Raw genomic sequence first — 15,170 nt, forward strand, 5'->3', positions numbered from 1 at the left:
TACCTGGCTCCACTCCTTGCGGTTCTACCTGGCTCCGCTCCTTGCGGTTCTACCTGGCTCTGCTCCTTGCGGTTCTACCTGGCTCCGCTCCTTGGGTTCTACCTGGCTCCGCTCCTTGCGGTTCTACCTGGCTCCGCTCCTTGCGATTCTACCTGGCTCCGCTCCTTGCGGTTCTACTTCTCCTGCACTTGGCCCCGCCTCCTGCCTGTCTGCACTTGGCTCCGCCTCCAGCTCTTGGCTCCGCCTTCTGCAGTTCTGCACTTGGCTCGGCCTCCTGCTCTTGGCTCCGCCTCCTGCTCTCGGCTCCGCTTCCTGCATTTCTGTTCTTGGCTCTAGCTCCTGTGCTTTCGCTCTGCATCCGCTCTTGCGGTCTTTATCTACTTATTCCTAAGTCCTCGTGTCTGAACAGGTTCTTACCCGTTCTACATACCTGCCTGCAGACCGGTCCCTACCGGTTCTTCCTGTGTACCAGTCTTGTCCACCAGTCCGGCCAGTGAGCCAGCCGTGCCTGCCTGCCTACGAGAGAGCCAGCCGTGCCAGCCTGCCTGACAGTGTTCCTGTTGTACCCGTCTGCCTGCTTATGTGCCAGCCATGCCCGCTTGCTTGTCTATGTTCCGTTCCCCGGTGGGATCAGCAGCCACAACCAGACTCCACCCTGGAGTGGTACATGGTAGCTTCCTATTGCACAAGTCTGACCTCACCATCAGAGGCTCCAGCGAACACCTAGGAAGCCACTTAGTTACGCCCCTTCCAGGGAAGTTTGGTCTGTGGTCCAGTGAGGCCACTCCCCCGCATGCCCGCGCCAACCAGTCTGGGCGCGAGCATGACAGTTTGCACAGGCCATGGCCTCCGCTGAGTCCCATGTGCCTTCGCTCTCGGAGCAAGATGCTCTAATCATTGTCTCTGATGCTGTCTTTAATAAACTTTTGGCCTATGAAAAGCAAGCTCCTGCAGATCCACCAAGGTGCTATGGGGATCCGAAGCAGTGCCATGTGTTCCTGGAGCAGTGTATGCTGAACTTCGAATGGTATGCTTCTGCTTTCCCCTCTGATTTGTTCAAGGTTGGATACATAATGTCCTACCTAAGAGGAGATGCTTTGCTATGGATCAACCCCTTCTTTGAAGCAGGGGATCCCATCATCACGGACTTAGAGGCCTTCCTGGTGGCCTTCCGTAAAGTCTTCGATGTGCCTACTTCTGCGTCTCCTGAAAAGTCTTCCCCTCCAAGCTCACAGAGACGGTCCAGATGAAAGAAACCTGTAGGTAAACCATTGCTTCCGTCCATCACCATCCCAGACTCGCCTGTTCCACAACCTGCCAAAGCAGCCACCCTAGCAAGATCTGAGAGGTCTAATGAAAGGGGGCTGGCAAATCTGCAGTCTGAATCTTGTGCTGAGATTGAAATACGGTATACCTGTGGTTGTAAAGAACATTCAGATGGTCTTTGTCCTGTGAAGCCTGTACTCCAAAACCCTGGGCCAGTAGGAGAGGCTGCCCCTGGCGAGAGTATTCCCTCTCCAACTAAGTTAATGACTGTTTCTCTGCCTTCTGGGAGCTTTGGTGTGTCTAAGCCGCCTGTCATACGGAGTCGGTGTATGGTCTCCATTCTTCAGCTCCAGAACCCAGTGTGGGCGTTGCCTGATAATGGCCGAACCCTGCTAAAGAGCAGTCTAGTCCTGCAAGGACAACTACAGCTCCAAGTTGGAGCCTTATACACGAAGAAGTTTGTTTTCCGTATGCTGTCTGTTATGCCCATGGGTCATTCTAAGCCAAGGACTCTACCACCCGCTCTGGTCAAGAGTTGCAGTAAGGTGCTTTGTTTGAACTTACCCAGTCTTGAGAAGTGTCTGGTTCCCATGCGTCAAAGACACTCAGCAGTGACATTTTCTTCTGCTGGTCTGCTAGTCGTCGAGTCAAGCTGTGCTGACGTCACCGAAGATGGGGAAACGGTGACTATGTCTCCACACATCTCCAGCGACTATACCAGTAAACACTTAGTCGTCAAGTCAAGATGTGCTAATGTCACCGAAGATGGGGAAGCGGTGACTATCTCTCCACACATCTCCAACGACTTTACCTGTATTCCGTTCCTAGGAACATCCCCGCCGCTTGGACAATTTCTTCTGCATAACGGGCAGAAGATGGTTCCTATGTTTATACCTTCTGCGTCCTTGTGGCCGGCTGGTGAAGATTTCAAAACAGAAGTTTGTTCACCTCAATTTTTCTCTGACCCGGTGGAGCTGATGCTCTCCACATTCATCTCTAGTGACTTTTCCTGTGTTCAGTACTCCAGAACATCTCTGCTATCTGAAAGTTTGTCTCTGGATATCAGGCAGAAGGTGTATCCTGTCAGTATTCCTTCAGCTTCCATGTGGCCGGCTGGTGAAGATAACAAATCAGTATCTTCCAAGTCCCTGCTTCTTGTCTACCCTGAGGAAATGGTCCAGTCCTTTGAGAAAGCTAACCCTATTGGGTACAATGAGACTTTGCTATCCGAGATTTCTGATGAAGCTAACCCTGCAGAGCACAAAGAGACTTTGTTTTCTGAGATACCTGGTGACTCTCCTGCCGCCTTCTACCCTGAAGATGTCATGTTGGCCTGGACTATGTGTGCTCCCATCCTTCTTCTACAAGTTATTCTGGCGGGCTTGAAGAAGAGGGGCCGTAAAGGGGGGGGTACTGTAACAACTCTGCTGGCATCACGTCATGGCCTCGCATCTCTCACACTATCTTACCCACTGCTCCAGGTCTTGATGTGGTTTCTGTTTCTTGCCAGCTCCATGTTCTGTGTCTCTGCTCTCTGCATGCTTCATGGTTCTGTGTATAGAGGGGCGGCGCCTGAACTGTCTGGTTCTTATAGCAATCAGGTGCATCTGTCCAATCTGTTCCTGACCAATTACCAAGAGGCCTCCAGTATATAGTGCAGCTTCACCCAGTGTTCTGGGCCTGTGCAATGTGTTAGCTCAGTTAGTGTCTTGCTTCTGAGTTTGCCTGGCCTTGCTCTGAGTTACTCCCTCTCTGGAGGATTCTCTGTGTTATTTCCTTGGTCTTTGTCCGCCCACCAGGAGGCAGTATATCCTGGTCCCAGTGTCTTTGTCCTTGTGTCTTGTTCCATTGCCTTGTCTGTACTTAGTCTTACCTCGGTCTCCTAGTCTTTGGCTTCCTTCCCTGTTGTCTTTCCTTATATTCTCAGCCTGCTTACACTTCGCACTCTTGCAGCTCTGCCTGCTCTGAACCTTTGTGACTTTACCTCTGCTCCTTACTTCTGCTTTTCTGCTCCTTTCTACTCTGCTTATCTTCTGCTGTTGCAGTTATCCCTTGCGGTTCTACCTGGCTCCGCTCCTTGGGTTCTACCTGGCTCCGCTCCTTGGGTTCTACCTGGCTCCGCTCCTTGCGGTTCTACCTGGCTCCGCTCCTTGCGGTTCTACCTTGCTCCGCTCCTTGCGGTTCTACCTTGCTCCGCTCCTTGCGGTTCTACCTGGCTCCGCTCCTTGGGTTCTACCTGGCTCCGCTCCTTGGGTTCTACCTGGCTCCGCTCCTTGCAGTTCTACTTCTCCTGCACTTGGCTCCGCCTCCTGCCTGTCTGCACTTGGCTCCGCCTCCAGCTCTTGGCTCCGCCTCCTGCTCTTCTGTTCTTGGCTCTAGCTCCTGTGCTTTCGCTCTGCATCCGCTCTTGCGGTCTTTATCTACTTATTCCTAAGTCATCGTGTCTGAACAGGTTCTTACCCGTTCTACATACCTGCCTGCAGACCGGTCCCTACCGGTTCTTCCTGTGTACCAGTCTTGTCCACCAGTCCGGCCAGTGAGCCAGCCATGCCCGCCTGCCTACGAGAGAGCCAGCCGTGCCAGCCTGCCTGACAGTGTTCCTGTTGTACCCGTCTGCCTGCTTATGTGCCAGCCGTGCCCGCTTGCTTGTCTATGTTCCGTTCCCCGGTGGGATCAGCAGCCACAACCAGACTCCACCCTGGAGTGGTACCTGGTAGCTTCCTATTGCACAAGTCTGACCTCACCATCAGAGGCTCCAGCGAACACCTAGGAAGCTACTTAGTTACGCCCCTTCCAGGGAAGTTTGGTCTGTGGTCCAGTGGGGCCACTCCCCCGCACGCCCGCGCCAACCAGTCTGGGCGTGAGCATGACAAGCTTCAAGAGGTAGTCACCGGGAATGGTCTTCCAACAATCTTGAAGGAGTTCCCAGAGATGCTTAGCACTTGTTGGCCCGTTTGCCTTCACTCTGCGGTCCAGCTCACCCCAAACCATCTCGATTGGGTTCAGGTCTGGTGACTGTGGATGCCAGATCATCTGGCGTAGCACGCCATCACTCTCCTTCTTGGTCAAATAGCCCTTACACAGCCTGGAGGTGTATTTGGTGTCATTGTCCTGTTGAAAAATAAATGATGGTCCAACTAAACGCAAACCAGATGGAATAGCATGCCACTGCAAGATGCTGTGGTAGCCATGCTGGTTCAGTATGCCTTCAATTTTGAATAAATCCCCAACAGTGTCAACTGCAAAGCACAGCCACACCATCACACCTCCTCCTCCATGCTTCACGGTAGGAACCATGCATGTAGAGTCCATCCATTCACATTTTCTGCATCGCACAAAGACACGGTGGTTGTAACAAAAGATCTCAAATTTGGACTCATCAGACCAAAGCACAGATTTCCACTGGTCTAATGTCCATTCCTTGTGTTCTTTAGCCCAAACAAGTCTCTTCTGCTTGTTGCCTGTCCTTAGCAGTGGTTTCCTGGCAGCTATTTTACCATGAAGGCCTGCTGCACAAAGTCTCCTCTTAACAGTTGTTGTAGAGATGTGTCTGCTGCTAGAACTCTGTGTGGCATTGATCTTGTCTCTAATCTGAGCTGCTGTTAACCTGTGATTTCTGAGGCTTTTGACTCGGATAAACTTATCCTCAGAAGCAGAGATGACTCTTAGTCTTCCTTTCCTTGGGCGGTCCTCATGTGAGCCAGTTTCTTTGTAGCACTTGATGGTTTTTGCCACTGTACTTTGGGACACTTTCAAAGTTTTCCCAATTTTTCGGACTGACTGACCTTCGTTTCCTAAAGTAATGATGGCCACTCGTTTTTCTTTACTTAGTTGCTTTTTTCTTGCCATAATACAAATTCTTACAGTCTATTCAATAGGACTATCCGCTGTGTGTCCACCAGACTTCTGCACAACACAACTGATGGTCCAAACCCCATTTATAAGGCAAGAAATCTCACTTATTAAACCTGGCAGGGCATACCTGTGAAGTGAAAACTATTCCCGGTGACTACCTCTTGAAGCGCATCAAGAGAATGCCAAGAGTGTGCAAAGCGGTCATCAAAGCAAAAGGTGGCTACTTTGAAGAACCTAGAATATAAGAAATAATTTCAGTTGTTTCACACTTTTTTTGTTAAGTATATAATTCTACATGTGTTAATTCATAGTTTTGATGCCTTCAATGTGAATGTACAATTTTCATAGTCATGAAAATACAGAAAAATCTTTAAATGAGAAGGTGTGTCCAAACTTTTGGTCTCTACTCTATATATATTTCTTATATTTTTAAAAACATTTTTCTTTAACTTTTGTCATGCGGCAATAGTCTCGATAGGAGACTAGAAGCTGCCATAGCCCAATCGTCTCAGCTTCATACAGGCGATGATCAGTTCGCCTCTATGTAGCTGAATTACTGACTTGCTATGAGCCTCGACCACTGGATGGTGCTCATAGCAATCTGGCACTGACAACCATAGAGGCTGGTTGTCATGCTGATGAACCGATGACTTCTGATCACGTGACGGGGGTCATTAGTGTGTGTATTTCCAGCACGATTGATGGAAAAGCTGTTTAAATGCCGCTGTCAGAGTTTGAATTGATTAGTCAAAGAAAGCTATATGTAATATTTGTGCTAAGGACACCTATATGAAGCCATAAATAGTTAAAATGCTAGGACATGTCATAAGCAAGGTTCATCGTTAAAGACTAGGATTAACAAGATGTGTTTACCTTAATATCAAGGAAAAGGAAAACTGTATCCAGTGCTGGCATGCGGAAAGGTCCTTCACTCATGCACTTAAAGGTTGGTATCTGAAGCCTTCTCTGAATCGCTGTTGGCGTCTCCTATACCACCATTTGCTCTGCAACATATTGGATATTTTTGGAACAGAGATTCAGAGAAGGCTTCAGATACCAACCTTTAAGTGCATGAGTGAAGGACCTTTCCGCATGCCAGCACTGGATACAGTTTTCCTTTTCCTTGATATTAAGGTAAACACATCTTCTTAATCCTAGTCTTTAACGAAGAACCTTGCTTATGACATGTCCTAGCATTTTAACTATTTATGGCTTCATATAGGTGTCCTTAGCGCAAATATTACATATAGCTTTCTTTGACTAACCACTTCTGGGACGATTGGGAGTGATCTCGTCCATATATTTGCTGCTTATTCACCTGGAGCAACTAAGCAGCACCGTATGGTTCATTTTTAGACAGAGTTTGAATTGAATCTGCTGGGAAAGAGTAAAAATAAAATAAAAAATATGTAATTAAGCCAAGTTCACATTGCACTTTTGGCACGTTAGTGGCTTCCTCATGGCTCCTTTTCTAAATAATGTAATTAGGGTGTGGCCACTGAGAGGGTCATTGAATTTGTTGAAGCAGATGAAGTCACTTTGCCATTTGTTTAACTCCATTTCGGAAGTATATGCAATTTTGAATAGGTCAAAAAAACATAGTCAACTACACTACACTCAAAATGCTGGACACTGCCAAAAGAAGTTTAGACACAATGTTAAATTACATTGTCAGCTTCATTAAATTAGATGCCTTCATCTGAGCAGTCTCCTGAATCTTGTATTTCAAGGCTTTGGCTGTCCCAGCATAGCCACTGACAAAAGGGTGAATCCAGCCTTATACTCACATCTCCTTGGCCATCACTGTGCAGCCCACCGTCTGTCTTCGGATTGGCTCTTCTGTCTTCTAACTTCTGTGGAGAGGTGAGTAGATTATTTTATTTTATTCCCTTCCTGACCATCTATAATCCAGAGAGATGGTGGCCAGATGCCATTTTGCTGCATTGACCTGCAGCAAATTACAAAAAATTTGAGCAGATCCAAATTATGTAAACAATTCAAATCAAATTTCCTCAAAAAGTTTAAGAAAATGAAATCAAAACATAGTATGTCTGGTCTATTTTAATCATGATTGTACTGCCTTGGGCCTCATTCAAACATCAGTTTTCCATGTGAGAGTGCTGTCTGTACTTTTCACAGATCGCAAAGGCACCTATTATGGTTTATGTCCGATTTTTTTCCAATGGACCGAGTTGTCCACAAAAAAGCACAGAGACTTGCCTGTTATTGATCTGCGTTTCAGATCAAACTTGCCAATGCAAGTCTATGGATCTGGAAAAAAATATGAATATAGATATAATATGTGATTTTTTCGCCTTAAAGGGAAACTTTGTGGATAGTATAATGTAGGATGAGATCTACTGATTCCCACTGTGCTTCACTTGTTTAGTTGCAGTCTAATTCTCTGCTCAGCTTCAAAGTAGAAGTCCTGCCTTTAAGATACAGTGGTCTGCCATGTTCATAAGTAGAGTGGTAACCTTGTCCACCAACTATGATTTACAAGTATCCAGCCATTGTCAATCACAGCCAGAGGACAAGATTGTCGCATCAAACCCGCATCACTAGATGTTAATTTTAGTGTAGAATTTTCAGCTATAAATTAGCTGCAGATTGTCTGCTGCAACTACTAAGTGCATGTGAATGGACCTTAAAGGGAACCTGTCACCCCCAAAATCGAAGGTGAGCTAAGCCCACCGGCATCAGGGGCTTATCTACAGCATTCTGTAATGCTGTAGATAAGCCCCCGATGTATCCTGAAAGATGAGAAAAAGAGGTTAGATTATACTCACCCAGGGGTGGTCCAGCTGCGGTTCTGGTCCGATGGGCGTCGCGGTCCGGTACGGGGCCTCCCATCTTCTTATAATGACATCCTCTTCTTGTCTTCACGCTGCGGCTCCATCTCAGGCGCAGGTGTACTTTGCCTGCCCTGTTGAGGGCATAGCAAAGTACTGCAATGCGCAGGCGCCGGGAAAGGTCAGAGAGGCCCGGTGCCTGCTGGGGTGACAGGTTACCTTTAAGGATTCTACTCCTCTTTGGTCAGACCTCATCTAGAATACTGTGTCCAGTTTTGGGCACCACATTTTAAAAAATACATCAACAAACTGGAGCAAGTTCAGAGAAGAGTGACCAGAATGGTGACTGGTCTGCAAACCATGTCCTATGAGGAATGGTTATAGGATTTGGGAATGTTTAGCTTGTAAAAAAGAAGACAGAGGAGACTTAATAGCTGTCTACAAATATCTCAAGGGCTGTCACATTGAAGAAGGATCATCTTTATTCTCGTTTGCACAAGGAAAGACTAGAAGCAATGGGATGAAACTGAATGGGATGAGACACAGATTAGATATTAGAAAAACCTTTTTGACAGTAAGGATAATCAATGAGTGGAACAGGCTGCCACAAGAGGTGGTGAGTTCTCCTTCAATTGATGTCTTCAAACAAAGGCTGGACAGGCACCTGTTGTAATAATTATAGGGGATAATTCAGGAGACTCTTTGCGTGGAACAAGACAACTACAGGACACAGTTTTATAAGTGGTAAAGTTTATATTATCACACGGTGATTCAAGCAGGTGCAGAGAGAAACTCAAGTCCACAACTCTTGGTGCAAATAATAAACGCAGCTTAGCAGTCAATAGGAAACTTCAGAGGTAGATCCAAACAAACAGAAAGTCTATGAAGCACAGTTATCCTTGAGGAAACTTGACACGAATAGATCCTTGACTTAGTCCAGACACATATAGATATGCTATTAGGCAGTTCAAATCATATCTTAGCTCAACCAGGGAGGCCTGGTTGATAGTCTCAAGTTTTGCAGAGCAGAAACAGCTTACATGTCCAGCAAATGCAGATGGAAGTAACACGAGCAGCAGATGAAGGAGGATTACTGAACACTGGTGTATGCAGCAGGAACTCAGAGCAGAGTGGCAGGATCTCCAACACAGGTTCACAGGAGCAGGTGCAGGTGCAAGGCCAGGGAGTAATCAGGAGCTGGATGCAAAGCAGAATAATCTAGCACAGACTGAAGGCTGGGGTGGAGTTTTATAGCAGGAAGACAAGTGCACATGAGACCAAAGACGCCATGTTGGAAAAGGGCAGTAATGCACAAAAGGTAAAAAATGTTCAGAGTCGTGACACCTGTCTGGGATGATTTAGTGAATCTTGCTTTGATCAGGACCAGATGACCCAGGAGGTCCCTTCCAACTCTAACATTCTATGATTCATTAACATGTCTCCTAACCTCTGTGGATTGTCCACAACTGTAGATCTACAGCTATTCTGGTGTAGATAATTCTACACCAAAATCTCTATTTAGCTCTATGGATTTAGGCTCAGGTTTTAGTGCAGGATTTTAGCCCCTTGTCTGAATGGCTGGAGTCTTGTTTGTATAATGGCAGCATACATTCACATGCAGTGACAAAAGTAGCTTGGCCCTGGCCCCTTAGCAAAGTTTTGAAGGGGCCTGGCCCCCCTTCCTCCGCAATGCCCTGCTCCTTTAGCCATGCCCCCTGCCAACAGCCTGAAATGAAGCTTCAATGCTGAATTAGTGCTTGGAAGAGAGTACACCATGCTCCGGTAGGTGTCTGTCACCTACCGGAGCATGGCAGGGGGTTAAGTAATATTCACCACCTGCTGCCACATGCTGCTTTCCTCTGCTTTGATACAGGACCTGGAATGATGTATGCAATCATGTGATCTCTCATGTCTCAGGATCTGCATCAAAGCAGAGTGAAAAAAGCAGCGCAGCAGCAGGCGGTGAGTATTAATTTATCCTTGCCATACTCCAGTAGGTGACAGGCACCTACTGTACCAGACCTTGGTAGATCCAGGGGGCCCTCTGTTCATGGGTGCATTACACCCCTTGGCATCAGGCCCCCTAGGGCCTAGGGGCAGTGGTATCCCCTGCCTACATGGTAGGTACGCCACTGCTGCACTGCATGTCATTTTTTTTAACTGTGCATTTTTTCATCAGCATGTGGATGGGATTTAGACATTTACGCTGCATATGACCCCAACCTAATAAACCATTGAGTTACAATGATTTTTTTCCACAAATACTTCTTACATGTTTGCTCGTTTTTCCTGATGTAAACCTTCTATTGTCATGGAATTCTGCATTTTGCTAGTTTCTGCAGCCGTTAATCCTTTCACGACTTTGAAAATGTGAAATTTTTGAAGCTTGGAAGCAGTTTTAAACAGGAATATATAATTTTCCACTGGGACAATACATGTCATAGAAACAAATATTGCTTAGTCCCTTTACACCAGATTTTGCTTCAGTTTTACGCATGGTTTTCTATTTTAAAAAATGTTCTATCTTCCTGGCGACTACTGCTGCGGTTTTAAACTGCCGCGGTAATCACCAGGAAAACAGCAATTCTGAAAGAGGCATCAACGTGCTCCCTATGATGTATACAGGGCTGTTGGTTCACAGCCCACTGCAAAGCTCCCCAACACCCCATGTGCTCAGTCCTTTACTGGCTTTACACAGGGGGAAAGCCTCCTTTTGTCCAGGATCTAGCACATGAGGGGAGGAGGCAGGGCAACTTTCCAGAGGGCTGTGATGGAACAGCCCTGAATGTATCAGAGGAAGCCTGAATTCCTCCACAATTTCTGCTACCAAGGGTGCCCGACTTCCTTAGTAACCACTGAAATCCTGCAGCACATAGAGCCTGCTGCTGTAACTTGAATGCGACTTTTCACACAAAACTAAATAAAATTTACAAAATATTATATTTAAAAAAATAAACGAAAGCTGCTGGAAGGTATTCTCCATTGGAAAAGATCAGTGACACAGGTACTATAACATATCAAAAGCTTTTGGGCTTTTTTAGGGTTACACTTTAAATGTATTGTTCTGCAATGTTGGTTGGTTTGACCAATTGTTAATATTAGGGTTGAGCGACTTTCATTTTTTTAAGATCGAGTCGGGTTTTGTGAAACCCGACTTTGTCCAAAGTCGAGTCGAGTGAAGTCGGCCGATTATCGCGAAAAGTCGGGGATCGACCGAAACATGAAACCCAATGCAAATCAATGGGGAAGCATAGTCGGCAGTGAGTGGAGGCCAGGAAAACACCTACAGTGCCCATTTTAATGCCAAAAACATCCATTCTTGTTTCTGAAGCTTGTCAATCTTAATTAACTTTATAATAATAGTTGGGCATTGGAAATTGGGGGTCATTTGGCAAAAGTTGTGGGGGGTAGGGCTGCTTCAAGGTTTTAGTGGGCCCAGGAAACGTGGACTACGTCACGGCGGTGGAGCAGTGAGAGGTATTTCAACTTTGCAAGTGCTGTGATCCTGAGCAAGCAGGGAGGCCCACTCGTTCGCATTGGCACTGGCACAGGGCCCCTCAAAGTACGGTGGTGTGTTTGCACGGCGGGGGCGCCTCCCACCGGCAGCGACACTTTTGGGTACTCTGAGGGGCCCTGTGCCTGTGACATCGCCAACGAGTATGCCCTCCTACCTTTTGAAGAAACCTGCACTTTCATCTGCACCTTCCTCTTTGTCCCTGTGTAAGGTGGTATAGTATGCAGGAAGGGGAACGTGACTTTCAGCAGGGTCAGATTGTGGCTTGTGTAGCGTGCAAGGGGAATGTAGTGGTCTGGGTCAAAGTACCACAAGACTCATCTAGCACCGGCTGGGCAATGGGCAGGATGAGGTGGAAACACTGATATAGGCCCAAATAATAAAGTGGGTAAAATGCAGGTCAAAATTGGTAACAGGACTAACCAGGTGGCATTGCTTGGTTCAGTGGAGTAGAAAACCCAGGAGCGGCAGACAGACACCATTAGTAGGGCCGAACCACACTAGTAGGCCCTATGCAGTTTAATATTACAAATGAAGGCCGAAAGCCTGAAGATTAAAGGTCAGGAAAATAACACAGGACAACACCAAGGTGCGGCACACACCGTTACTAGGCCCAACCAAAGTAGTAGGCCAACTGCAGTTTAATTATTTAAAATGTAAGCCGTAAGCCTGAACATTGAAGGTCGGGACAACAAAACAGGAGAAAACCCAGTAGCGTCAGACACCGTTTTAAGGGCCCAACCACACATTTTAAAAACAACTACTTAACGAGAGCTTTAAGATTGAAGCTCAGCTTTATACAGTGGAGGACAACACCATGGAGCGGCACACACCGTTAGTAGGCACCAACCACCAATTTTTACCAACAGATACTTAATGAGAGCCAGAAGGTTGAAGCTCAGACAGGGAAACCTGGAGGAGAACACAAAGGAGGAGGAGAACACCAAGGAGGAGGAGAACACCGTTACTAGGCCCCAACCCAAGTAGTATGGCAACTGTAGTGTTACATTTAAAAATACTTAATGAGAGCCAGTAGGTTGAAGCTCAGACAAGGAAACCTGGAGGAGATCACCAAGGAGGAGGAGAACACTCAGGAGGAGGAGAACACCCAGGAGCGGCAGACACCGTTAGTAGGCCCCAACCACCAATTTTTACCCAACAGATACTTAATGAGAGCCAGAAGGTTGAAGCTCAGACATGGAAACCTGGAGGAGAACACCAAGGAGGAGGAGAACCCCAAGGAGGAGGAGAACACCGTCACTAGGCCCCAACCCAAGTAGTATGGCAACTGTAGTGTTACATTTAAAAATACTTAATGAGAGCCAGAAGGTTGAAGCTCAGATTTATACAGTGGAGGACAACACCAGGGAGCGGCAGACACCGTTAGTAGGCCCCAACCACCAATTTTTACCAACAGATACTTAATGAGAGCCAGAAGGTTGAAGCTCAGATTTATACAGTGGAGGACAACACCAGGGAGCGGCAGACACCGTTAGTAGGCCCCAACCACCAATTTTTACCAAAAGATACTTAATGAGAGTCAGAAGGTTGAAGCTCAGATTTATACAGTGGAGGACAACACCAGGGAGCGGCAGACACCGTTAGTAGGCCCCAACCACCAATTTTTACCAACAAATACTTAATGAGAGCCAGAAGGTTGAAGCTCCAATTTAGACAGTGGAGGACAACACCAGGGAGCGGCAGACACCGTTAGTAGGCCCCAACCACCAATTTTTACCAACAAATACTTAATGAGAGCCAGAAGGTTGAAGCTCAGATTTAGACAGTGGAGGACAACACCATGGAGCGGCAGACACCATTAGTAGGCCCCAACCACCAATTTTTACCAACAAATACTTAATGAGAGCCAGAAGGTTGAAGCTCAGACAAGGAAACCTGGAGGAGAACACCAAGGAGGAGGAGAACACCAAGGAGGAGGAGAACACCCAGGAGCGGCAGACACCGTAAGTAGGCCCCAACTACCAATTTTTACCAACAGATACTTAATGAGAGCCAGAAGGTTGAAGCTCAGACATGGAAACCTGGAGGAGAACACCAAGGAGGAGGAGAACCCCAAGGAGGAGGAGAACACCGTTACTAGGCCCCAACCCAAGTAGTATGGCAACTGTAGTGTTACATTTAAAAATACTTAATGAGAGCCAGAAGGTTGAAGCTCACATTTATACAGTGGAGGACAACACCAGGGAGCGGCAGACACCGTTAGTAGGCCCCAACCACCAATTTTTACCAACAGATACTTAATGAGAGCCAGAAGGTTGAAGCTCAGATTTATACAGTGGAGGACAACACCAGGGAGTGGCAGACACCGTTAGTAGGCCCCAACCACCAATTTTTACCAACAAATACTTAATGAGAGCCAGAAGGTTGAAGCTCAGATTTAGACAGTGGAGGACAACACCATGGAGCGGCAGACACCATTAGTAGGCCCCAACCACCAATTTTTACCAACAAATACTTAATGAGAGCCAGAAGGTTGAAGCTCAGACAAGGAAACCTGGAGGAGAACACCAAGGAGGAGGAGAACACCAAGGAGGAGGAGAACACCCAGGAGCGGCAGACACCGTTAGTAGGCCCCAACCACCAATTTTTACCAACAGATACTTAATGAGAGCCAGAAGGTTGAAGCTCAGACATGGAAACCTGGAGGAGAACACCAAGGAGGAGGAGAACCCCAAGGAGGAGGAGAACACCGTTACTAGGCCCCAACCCAAGTAGTATGGCAACTGTAGTGTTACATTTAAAAATACTTAATGAGAGCCAGAAGGTTGAAGCTCAGATTTATACAGTGGAGGACAACACCAGGGAGCGGCAGACACCGTTAATAGGCCCCAACCACCAATTTTTACCAACAAATACTTAATGAGAGCCAGAAGGTTGAAGCTCAGACTTAGACAGTGGAGGACAACACCATGGAGCGGCAGACACCATTAGTAGGCCCCAACCACCAATTTTTACCAACAAATACTTAATGAGAGCCAGAAGGTTGAAGCTCAGACAAGGAAACCTGGAGGAGAACACCAAGGAGGAGGAGAAGACCAAGGAGGAGGAGAACACCCAGGAGCGGCAGACACCGTTAGTAGGCCCCAACCACCAATTTTTACCAACAGATACTTAATGAGAGCCAGAAGGTTGAAGCTCAGACATGGAAACCTGGAGGAGAACACCAAGGAGGAGGAGAACCCCAAGGAGGAGGAGAACACCGTTACTAGGCCCCAACCCAAGTAGTATGGCAACTGTAGTGTTACATTTAAAAATACTTAATGAGAGCCAGAAGGTTGAAGCTCAGATTTATACAGTGGAGGACAACACCAGGGAGCGGCAGACACCGTTAGTAGGCCCCAACCACCAATTTTTACCAACAGATACTTAATGAGAGCCAGAAGGTTGAAGCTCAGATTTATACAGTGGAGGACAACACCAGGGAGTGGCAGACACCGTTAGTAGGCCCCAACCACCAATTTTTACCAACAAATACTTAATGAGAGCCAGAAGGTTGAAGCTCAGATTTAGACAGTGGAGGACAACACCATGGAGCGGCAGACACCATTAGTAGGCCCCAACCACCAATTTTTACCAACAAATACTTAATGAGAGCCAGAAGGTTGAAGCTCAGACATGGAAACCTGGAGGAGAACACCAAGGAGGAGGAGAACACCAAGGAGGAGGAGAACACCCAGGAGCGGCAGACACCGTTAGTAGGCCCCAACTACCAATTTTTACCA

The sequence above is a fragment of the Ranitomeya variabilis genome, chromosome 2 (genome assembly GCF_051348905.1).
Source record: "Ranitomeya variabilis isolate aRanVar5 chromosome 2, aRanVar5.hap1, whole genome shotgun sequence".
NCBI lineage: Eukaryota > Metazoa > Chordata > Amphibia > Anura > Dendrobatidae > Ranitomeya > Ranitomeya variabilis.